General features: G+C 34.0%; 2 long non-coding RNA genes across 2 annotated transcripts; both read left to right on the forward strand.

Moving 5' to 3' along the window:
• The first annotated feature begins 1,473 nt into the window (after window positions 1–1,473).
• LOC145304234 (uncharacterized) lies at window positions 1,474–3,010 on the forward strand. Its single transcript, XR_013874033.1, has 3 exons — window positions 1,474–1,608; window positions 1,748–1,858; window positions 2,967–3,010. It is a non-coding gene; the product is annotated as an uncharacterized LOC145304234 (long non-coding RNA).
• A 1,306-nt stretch (window positions 3,011–4,316) lies between these two features.
• On the forward strand, window positions 4,317–8,679 carry LOC145304321 (uncharacterized). Its single transcript, XR_013874065.1, has 4 exons — window positions 4,317–4,375; window positions 4,875–4,933; window positions 7,475–7,645; window positions 7,930–8,679. It is a non-coding gene; the product is annotated as an uncharacterized LOC145304321 (long non-coding RNA).
• Window positions 8,680–8,896: the final 217 nt, after the last annotated feature.

Below are 8,896 nucleotides of genomic sequence, written 5' to 3' on the forward strand. Positions count from 1 at the left end.
GCCCACACTACGTTCTTTACACACACACAATAAGCAACCAACTCCAACACACACACACTTACTCAATTCTAACGCACTTACACACACACGTACACTCAATTCTAACGCACGCACGCCCACACTACGTTCTTTACACACACACAATAAGCAACCAACTCCAACAACCACACACACACTTACTCAATTCTAACGCACTTACACACACACGTACACTCAATTCTAACGCACGCACGCCCACACTACGTTCTTTACACACACACAATAAGCAACCAACTCCAACACACACACACTTACTCAATTCTAACGCACTTACACACACACGTACACTCAATTCTAACGCACGCACGCCCACACTACGTTCTTTACACACACACAATAAGCAACCAACTCCAACACACACACACTTACTCAATTCTAACGCACTTACACACACACGTACACTCAATTCTAACGCACGCACGCCCACACTACGTTCTTTACACACACACAATAAGCAACCAACTCCAACACACACACACTTACTCAATTCTAACGCACTTACACACACACGTACACTCAATTCTAACGCACGCACGCCCACACTACGTTCTTTACACACACACAATAAGCAACCAACTCCAACACACACACACTTACTCAATTCTAACGCACTTACACACACACGTACACTCAATTCTAACGCACGCACGCCCACACTACGTTCTTTACACACACACAATAAGCAACCAACTCCAACAACCACACACACACTTACTCAATTCTAACGCACTTACACACACACGTACACTCAATTCTAACGCACGCACGCCCACACTACGTTCTTTACACACACACAATAAGCAACCAACTCCAACACACACACACTTACTCAATTCTAACGCACTTACACACACACGTACACTCAATTCTAACGCACGCACGCCCACACTACGTTCTTTACACACACACAATAAGCAACCAACTCCAACAACCACACACACACTTACTCACTTCTTACGCCCGCACAAACACACACACACACATACACAATTGTAACGCACATACACACTATGCAATCACCCACAGACCCCAACTTGCGCACACAAATATCCAAACAACCACATTTACAATTCACAAAATTTCATTAAAAAGTGAAATACCTATTTTTTATTTGGATTTCAACAGAAACCATTTCAAAATATAAATTCAAATTAACGAACTTAATATATTAACTGTATTGTAACCAGTGGCGTACATATTACTCTACCTTGGGGTTGCACAATCATGAGGGGGTGAAAAAAGGACATCCCCCATAAAGCACGCCAATCATTATTTATTGTTTTATTTATGAAAGAATTATTTTTAATCTAATTCTGTATTTATTCAGTTTTGCAACAAGTATTTATACCTTTAAATTAATATTCTGCCTAATAAGTTTTGACATTCTTGTTCGATTTGCGTACTCCTGGATTATGAGCTTCACTTTTATAGATGTTGTCATCCTTGTTATAAATTTATTTATAGTATGGTTATTGTGAAAATTTTAAATATTTATTTTCAGAAAATATGTGAAAATGTTGAGCATTTGCTTACATGATATTGCATTGGAGTAAATTTTGTTTATCTCAGGTAAAGAAATATTGGTGGTTTTCCTCAAAATACCTAGTCCATCCTATTCTATATATCAAATTAAAAGTATAAATTAATATGACCCACTTACCCCTTACAGAAATAATATTTATTAAGCAAATCCTATAATATTGTTTAGTTATGCAGAGTGGACAACAAAGCAATATAAATAAATTTCTTGATGATGGAAAAGTAAAATAGGTCAAAGATACAAAAATATTGGCTTCAAACTCTGAATTGTATTTAGCAGGTAAATAATTTGGTATACTTAAAATCTTGATGGAATATCCTTCTTTTTAAATGCGAAGCTATTCTATAATTAGGGTCGGTACGTCCGTCTGAGATAGATAGCTTTTATTCGTTAATTTAGGCATGTTAGAATTGTCCTATCGATTTCAAACTTTGCATGGTGATTCCTGTTGTAGTTAGGTACGATTTAGAATGCGTAGCAACTCTCTATAACTCTAAAATCATCACCAGAATGTCCGTACGTCCATTTTAAACATGTTGATTTTTCTACTTTTTTAAAAACAAATTTTAATGTGATCTAATAATCCGTTTTATCTGATTTTTGATATATTGATTCCTGGGACAACAAAGAACAATATTTAAGCGAAGCAGCTCTATAATCAAGTCCTAAAAGTGTAAGTTTGTCCATAAACATTATCCTGTATTAAGCAGTTTTTCAAAAAATTTACTTACAATTTTGCTTCGACTCTTATACTTTTATATTCTGATTATTCAGTTCAGACACTATACAAGTGTCAATGTCCGTTTGTCCTACTGTTTCAGTGCTTCGCTTTTATGGATTTTGTCATCCTTGTTCATCAGGAAATGGTAGGCATTGAAGTGCAAGAATAGAAATATGACTAGTTAATCTATGTTTTAGTAGTGGCATGCACAGTATTTTAATAGAGGTTTGATTCTTTATTGAGAAAAAAAAGGACCTCTTCTGCTATAAAGAAAACATTGGATTAAAAATCACTCAGGCCAAAAACTACCTTACCCCCTTCCCTTATTTTTAAGTTTTTTACCAAACAAAGGGGAGGGGGGGGGGGGTAGGCGTACTATGCTTGCTAGGCACATTGAGGGAAACAGTCTAATAAAAATAATATTGGTTCCATTAGGAAATTTGAACAGGTTTACTTATCAAAAAATAATCATGTATAAATTTTGCAAAATGTCTCTTTACAAACTAGTAAGTCATTAATTAGTCAAAACACTTTTTTTTTATTTATTTGAAGCAATTAAAAAACATATCTTTAATCTAGATGGTTGGTTTTTAAGCACCTAAATAAATATAGGGAAATAGATAGTCCCATAAAAATACATATATAAAAACATATGATTTTTTTCAGGATTTCTATAACAATAAGGACAGCAATAAGAAGGGTAAATCAAGTAAGTTCCTATGCAGCTAACCTACTCTATAAATAAGGTTTGTCTGTACGTGAGACTATTCTTTAAGGACTAGTAATTTTACAAAAATTGAACCAACTTTTGTACTCAAATTTTCAAAATTGAAAAAAAATTTCTAAGAGGATAATATTTCTTATCTTATTTTCAGTTTAAAATATAAAGGAATATAAATATAGTGATTATGCATGACATACTTAAATCAATTAAAAATCTGCTGACTGTCGACAGCAGCGGCTTGCAGCTTTCGTGCCACTGCTGAAATTTTTGCTTGGAAAATTTTATGTAAATTTAAAGCTGTTTTTAAAGAAAAAAAGATTGTTTTATAAATGGTGAAAAATCAAAATACGACTTTGACAGACTTACAAGCAAAAATTCGGAATCAAGCATAGGAACAGCAAAATATTGTTTGAACTTTTGCCAATGGGAGCTGAGATAAGGGGGGAGGGGCGGGGGGATAGATTTTCTACTAGATCTATTTGTCCATTTAATCCTGACATATCGGGGAGGGGGGGGGGGGGGGGGGTGCTAAATCAGCACCCCCCCCCCCTCTAATTCTTTCAATGTCATTTTTTTTGTAGGTAGAGAGCTGAGACTTCATGACTTTTTAAGTTTAGTAATTATACGTCGCCAAGAGTTGATTTTATAAGGATATCAGAGGTGAATTCTAAAAAAGTGAGGCAAACTGATTTTAGTGAGGGAAAAGTTTTTTTTAAAGAATTCACCTCTGTTGTGTGTCGGTCGTGGTGTCCGGTCAAAGTTGATTAGGTGGCATCAAAATTAGAAAAAATATCAATGAACATCTGAGAAAAGTGGTGATATGAATGTTTGACTGCTCCATGACCGATTTTTTGACCGATTTTTAGTCCAGCTTTTATTATAGACATATATCATGAATATCGTGGCTTCTATTACAGCTAGAGACCTAAAAAATGTTTGTGGTAAATCCTTGAGCAGTAATCCCCCCCATTCCCCCCTCTCTGATCTATTAAGGTGGGAATTGGGGCCCAATCTGTAAAGGTTAAAACATTTTGATATTTATATAATTTCTTAACTTTTAAATTATGATCACTAAAACAATTAGACATAAAATAAGTAACTCTATAACCAAGTCTAATATTCTGTCTCTATTCTATGTACCTACATATTTTGTATTAACTTTTATTGGCTTATAAAATTATTCTGTTTCTTTGATATTAAAAATGGTTCCATTGTGTTGATTTTACATCTACTTGTTCAGCTTTGCTTTTATGGATGTTGTCATCCTTGTTTTAATTTTTTTTTTCTTTTAGGATTCAAGTAAGGGAATATGACTTAGCTCTGAGCTGTTGAGAAACTATCATATAAAAAGGTAAATCTGTTAATCTTTGTATTGTCCTACAGGGATTATGTAAATTATTCAGCTGCATTCGAGAGAGATTGTTGATCAATTGTAAAACTTGCTTAGATATTTAGTCTATTTGTTATAATCTAATGGGAACAAAATCTCTCCTCCCTTTTTGAAAATGAAAGGTTGATAAAAAATAAACAACAATACAATCTTACAAAAAATTTACTATCTTTCCAATCATTTTTAACATGTTGTTTTTAAAACATTTTGATTATATTACATGTGTGTTACAATTATTCTTGTAATGGTTATTCCTAGGATAAATAGTCATGTAAATAGTTATTATGTCAATATCAAATATCCTGTATTTAAACTCAAGTTTTCAGCAGATTTTAGCTCGTGTTTAAAATACCAAAAGAATATTTCTCTATGTTTCTTAATGTAGGTTTTTTGTTAGATTTGTTGAGTTTTGCTTATCTAGTTGTTTCATCCTTTTTCATAATAAATTTGCTTATTTTAGGATTTAAGTGTAGAAATTTTACATAGCTCCAAGCTGCTCTGAAAATATCTTCTGAAAAGGTAAAATTTATCAGATCAATGAAAGAAAATAAAGTTGTAGGTCTCATCATATTTTCACAGTGGCTTTTGATAGGTTATTTTAGGTTAGGTAAATGTCAATGATTGCCCCGAAGGGTTCGAGCCCCCCTCTGCTACTGTGAAAATATGATAAAATCCGTTATTTTTTTCAATGATCTAATTAATTTCTTATTGAGGATAAAAGGCTGATTAAAACTAGGCTGTGATGCACATTCACTTTTGATATTTCAGTAATGTAGTTCATTATTTTTTTATAGGAAATATATGTTAACCCTTAACAGTTGGGCCCCTTGCCACACCTTAATCGGTTGGGTATTACCTAAGTTCCCAATAGAGCTAGAGGGCTAAAAAGTCCCCTGTTTGATAATGAATTTCCGACCTTAACCCTTAACGGTCGGGGGGGGGGGGGGCGTTGAACGCCCCCCCATCCGGTTTTTTCTTTCTCATTTTCTGTGTGTGAAAGATAATGAGCCTAAACTGCTTGACTTTTTAAGTGTGGGTATGACTGAGAGTTGAAATTTTTTGAATATCTCCATCCTGGCGGGCACAGGATGCCAGCAAACCTGGCAGGGTCATCCAGGTAAAGAGCAAAAATATTTTTTTGATTTAAACAAAGCATTTTATCATACCAAAATATTAAAATATACTCTAGTAGTACATCCTCATATTAAATACAGGTGTTCAAGTCAATTTTAGGTTCCAGGTATGATCCTGCAGGTCCTGATCCTCCAGGTCTCCAGAAATCTGCCAAGTACAGCTGCGGCCGCTGAAATTATATTTTGATATTTCAAATATAAAATTTACATAAAGATAAACATTTTCTGCAAATAAAATTTTATTCTAGCTTCAAAAATAAAAAAATTACAGCCTTTTGAAATTTATAAGTAAAAAAGGACCTAAAAACAAAGGTTGTTAAATAAAAGGGCGAAGGAAGTGAAAATTGACCTTGACTTACTTAAAGGGCGGAAATTTATCATAACACAGGGGACTTGCACAAAAGTTTTTAGCCCTCTAGCTCTAATAGGAACTGAGATAATAGGAGGGGGCGTTGAACGCCCTCCCCCCGACTGATTAAGGTGCGGCAAGGGGCCCGACTGTAAGGGGTTAAGTAAGTCAAAGTCAATTTTGCTTCCTTCACCCTTTTATTTAACAACCTTTGTTTTTAGATCATTTTTTACTTAAACATTTCAAACGACTGTAATTTTCTTATTTTTGAAGCTAGAAGAACAATATTTTTGCAGAAAATGTTTATCTTTATGTAAATCTTATATTAGAAATATAAAAATATAAATTTTAGCGGCCGCAGCTGTACTTAGCAGCTGCCAGCCGCCGCAGTCGGCGGGAAAACGGCAGAGGATCTTTATAAAATTTTAATACGATATGTAGACATGTAAGAAGTTATAAATTTGAAGTCTCTAAGTCAAAAATTGCGGCCACAGGATCCTTTTAAAGATTTCTGGAGACCTGGAGGATCAGGACCTGCAGGATCATACCTGGAACCTGAAATTGACTAGAAAACATGTATTTCATATAGGGATGTACTATTAGAGGATATTTTAGTATTTTGGTAGGATAAAATGCTTTGTTTAAGTCAAAAAAATATTTTGCTCTTTACCTGGATGATCCTGCCAGGTCTGCTGGCATCCTGTGCCCGCCAGGATGGAGATATTCAAATAATTAACTCTCAGTTATTTGTCATACCCATACTTAAAAAGTCACGCAGTTCGGACTCTTTATCTTTTACACACAGAAAATGGGATAGAAAAAACTGGAGGGGGGGAGGCGTTCAAAGCCCCCCCCCCCCCCCAACCGTTAAGGGTTAAAAAAAGATTCAAAGCTGTTATCAAAATAAAACTATTGTTATTTTTTTAAAGGCATCTACTCTACAACTAGCTATATTTCTTCAATCTATTTGATATGCTATTTTAGATATGTATTTTCTCTAGGGAAATATGGTTAACAGTCGGGCCCCTTGCCGCACCTTCATCAGTCGGGGGAGTTATCTCAGCTCCTATTAGAGCTATAGGGCTATTTTTTTTGTGTATTTCCCCTGTTTGATAATAAATTCCGACTATAAGTGAGTCAAAGTCAATTATTGCTTCTTTGACCCTTTTATTTAGCAACCTTTGTTTTTTGGTAAGATAAAAATGCTTTGTTTAAGTCAAAAAATATTTTTGCTCTTTGCCTGGGTGATTCTGACAGGTTTGCTGGCATCCTGTGCCCGCCAGACATTCAAAAATTCTAACTCTCAGCTGTCTGTCATACCCATATTTAAAATGTCACTCAGTTATAGCCATTTATCTTTCACACACAGAAAATGAGATAGAAAAAAACAAAGGGGGGGGGGGGGTCAAATCCCCCCCCCCCTCCCGACTGTTTAGGGTAAAAGATAGATGTTTTGTAATTCCTGAAAATATTTCCATGACAATTGTGCATTTATTCTTTTTCTCCCTCTATAAGCTTAGTTGTTTCTTTTATTTTCATGTTATGAGCTTACATATTTATAATGACATACTTTTTTAGGAATCAATGTATTAAGACAGGTTAATTGAGGAGTCAAAATAAGAGAAGACAATGAGGGGTATAAACTACAACATGACCTAATGAAATTATTGGTGAAGAGCAAGTGAAAGAAAACTGAAATACAGTAGCATTTTCCATTGCATTAAGCACACTTGTGTGCTTTTATTATAGGTAAAAGTTTTCTCATAACTACTGCATTATTCATTTATTCTATAAAGAAAGGAATATTCAGAGTAAAAAATTTTAAAATAAATGGATAATCTTTATTTCTAGCCTAAAAGTTTTAAATTAGAAATGAATATAGTTGAGTATATAAATGTATAAAAGCTGTTTAGTTCAGTAATAATTGTCAATTCTTAGGTATGTGTTTAATATTTTAGGCATAGACAAGGTGTCTTAATCATTCAGTTTTGATGATAAAAATATCTTCCACTAATACAAAAATGTATTTTTAGCTTGTGAAATGGAAGGAGCTGGCTCAGCAACAAGTTCTTCCTGCACGTGTGATTTTCAATTTGGGTTATATCCCCTATCTTCACAAGATTCTCAAACATTGAATTTTGCTGAAGAATTTAGTAACTTGAGTATAAACTTTCATGGACCTGCAGGAGAAAATCAAAGAATTTTAGTCAAAGAAAAGATAGAAGAGATAAAACAGAAAGTAGCTGATTATTATTATGATCCAGAGTGTAAGGTTATAGCTATTCCAAATCATTTTGTAACACCCAAAAAACCAACTGTTTTAGGAAACAAGGGCAGGGAAAAGCTAGATGCTCAGATTTTGGATAATTATCTTGAAGAACATTTACATCATGAGCTTGTCAATGCAGCGAGAAAATTAAAAATGGAGTCATTCATCTTCCTTGGCTTTCAAGCAGCTGATTGCATTCACCAATTAGATAAAAAGGGAAAAGATACCAGAGGCAAGGATAAATATGCAGAATTTAATGAGTATGAGAAAAGAATGAAGGAGATCCTTGACATAGAAGATGTTGAAGAGGAAAAATTGAAGTCTTGTATTGATGAACATTTAAGGTGGAGAGAAAATCCAATGCAATTTGAAGGCCCCGATAACTGGTTGTTTAAACAGGAATGTTCATATTTCATATAATAAATTATTTTGTCCTTAAAACCATAGATTTGTTTAGCCAGATTGATCAGTCATTTAAAGCACAATTTTTTAATCTTTTAAACATTTTCTAAATTTTAGTTTGAAATATCTCTTAAACTTGCTTTCTTCTCTATGATCTTTCCACCATTATTTCATCTCATTTAAAGGGTGTGCACAAAAAAATGCGGACCTTTTTAAAATTTAGATTGGGCGGCTTGTGTTAATAGTAGAAAAACGTAATGCATACCATTAGAACTGCTATGAAGTCTATTTTTGGAAATATGAAAACGATTCCTGTGCTACGTATAGTT

Source organism: Acartia tonsa, chromosome 13 (assembly GCF_053477335.1).
Source record: "Acartia tonsa isolate MP-2025a chromosome 13, ASM5347733v1, whole genome shotgun sequence".
In the NCBI taxonomy this organism is placed as follows: Eukaryota; Metazoa; Arthropoda; class Copepoda; order Calanoida; family Acartiidae; genus Acartia; species Acartia tonsa.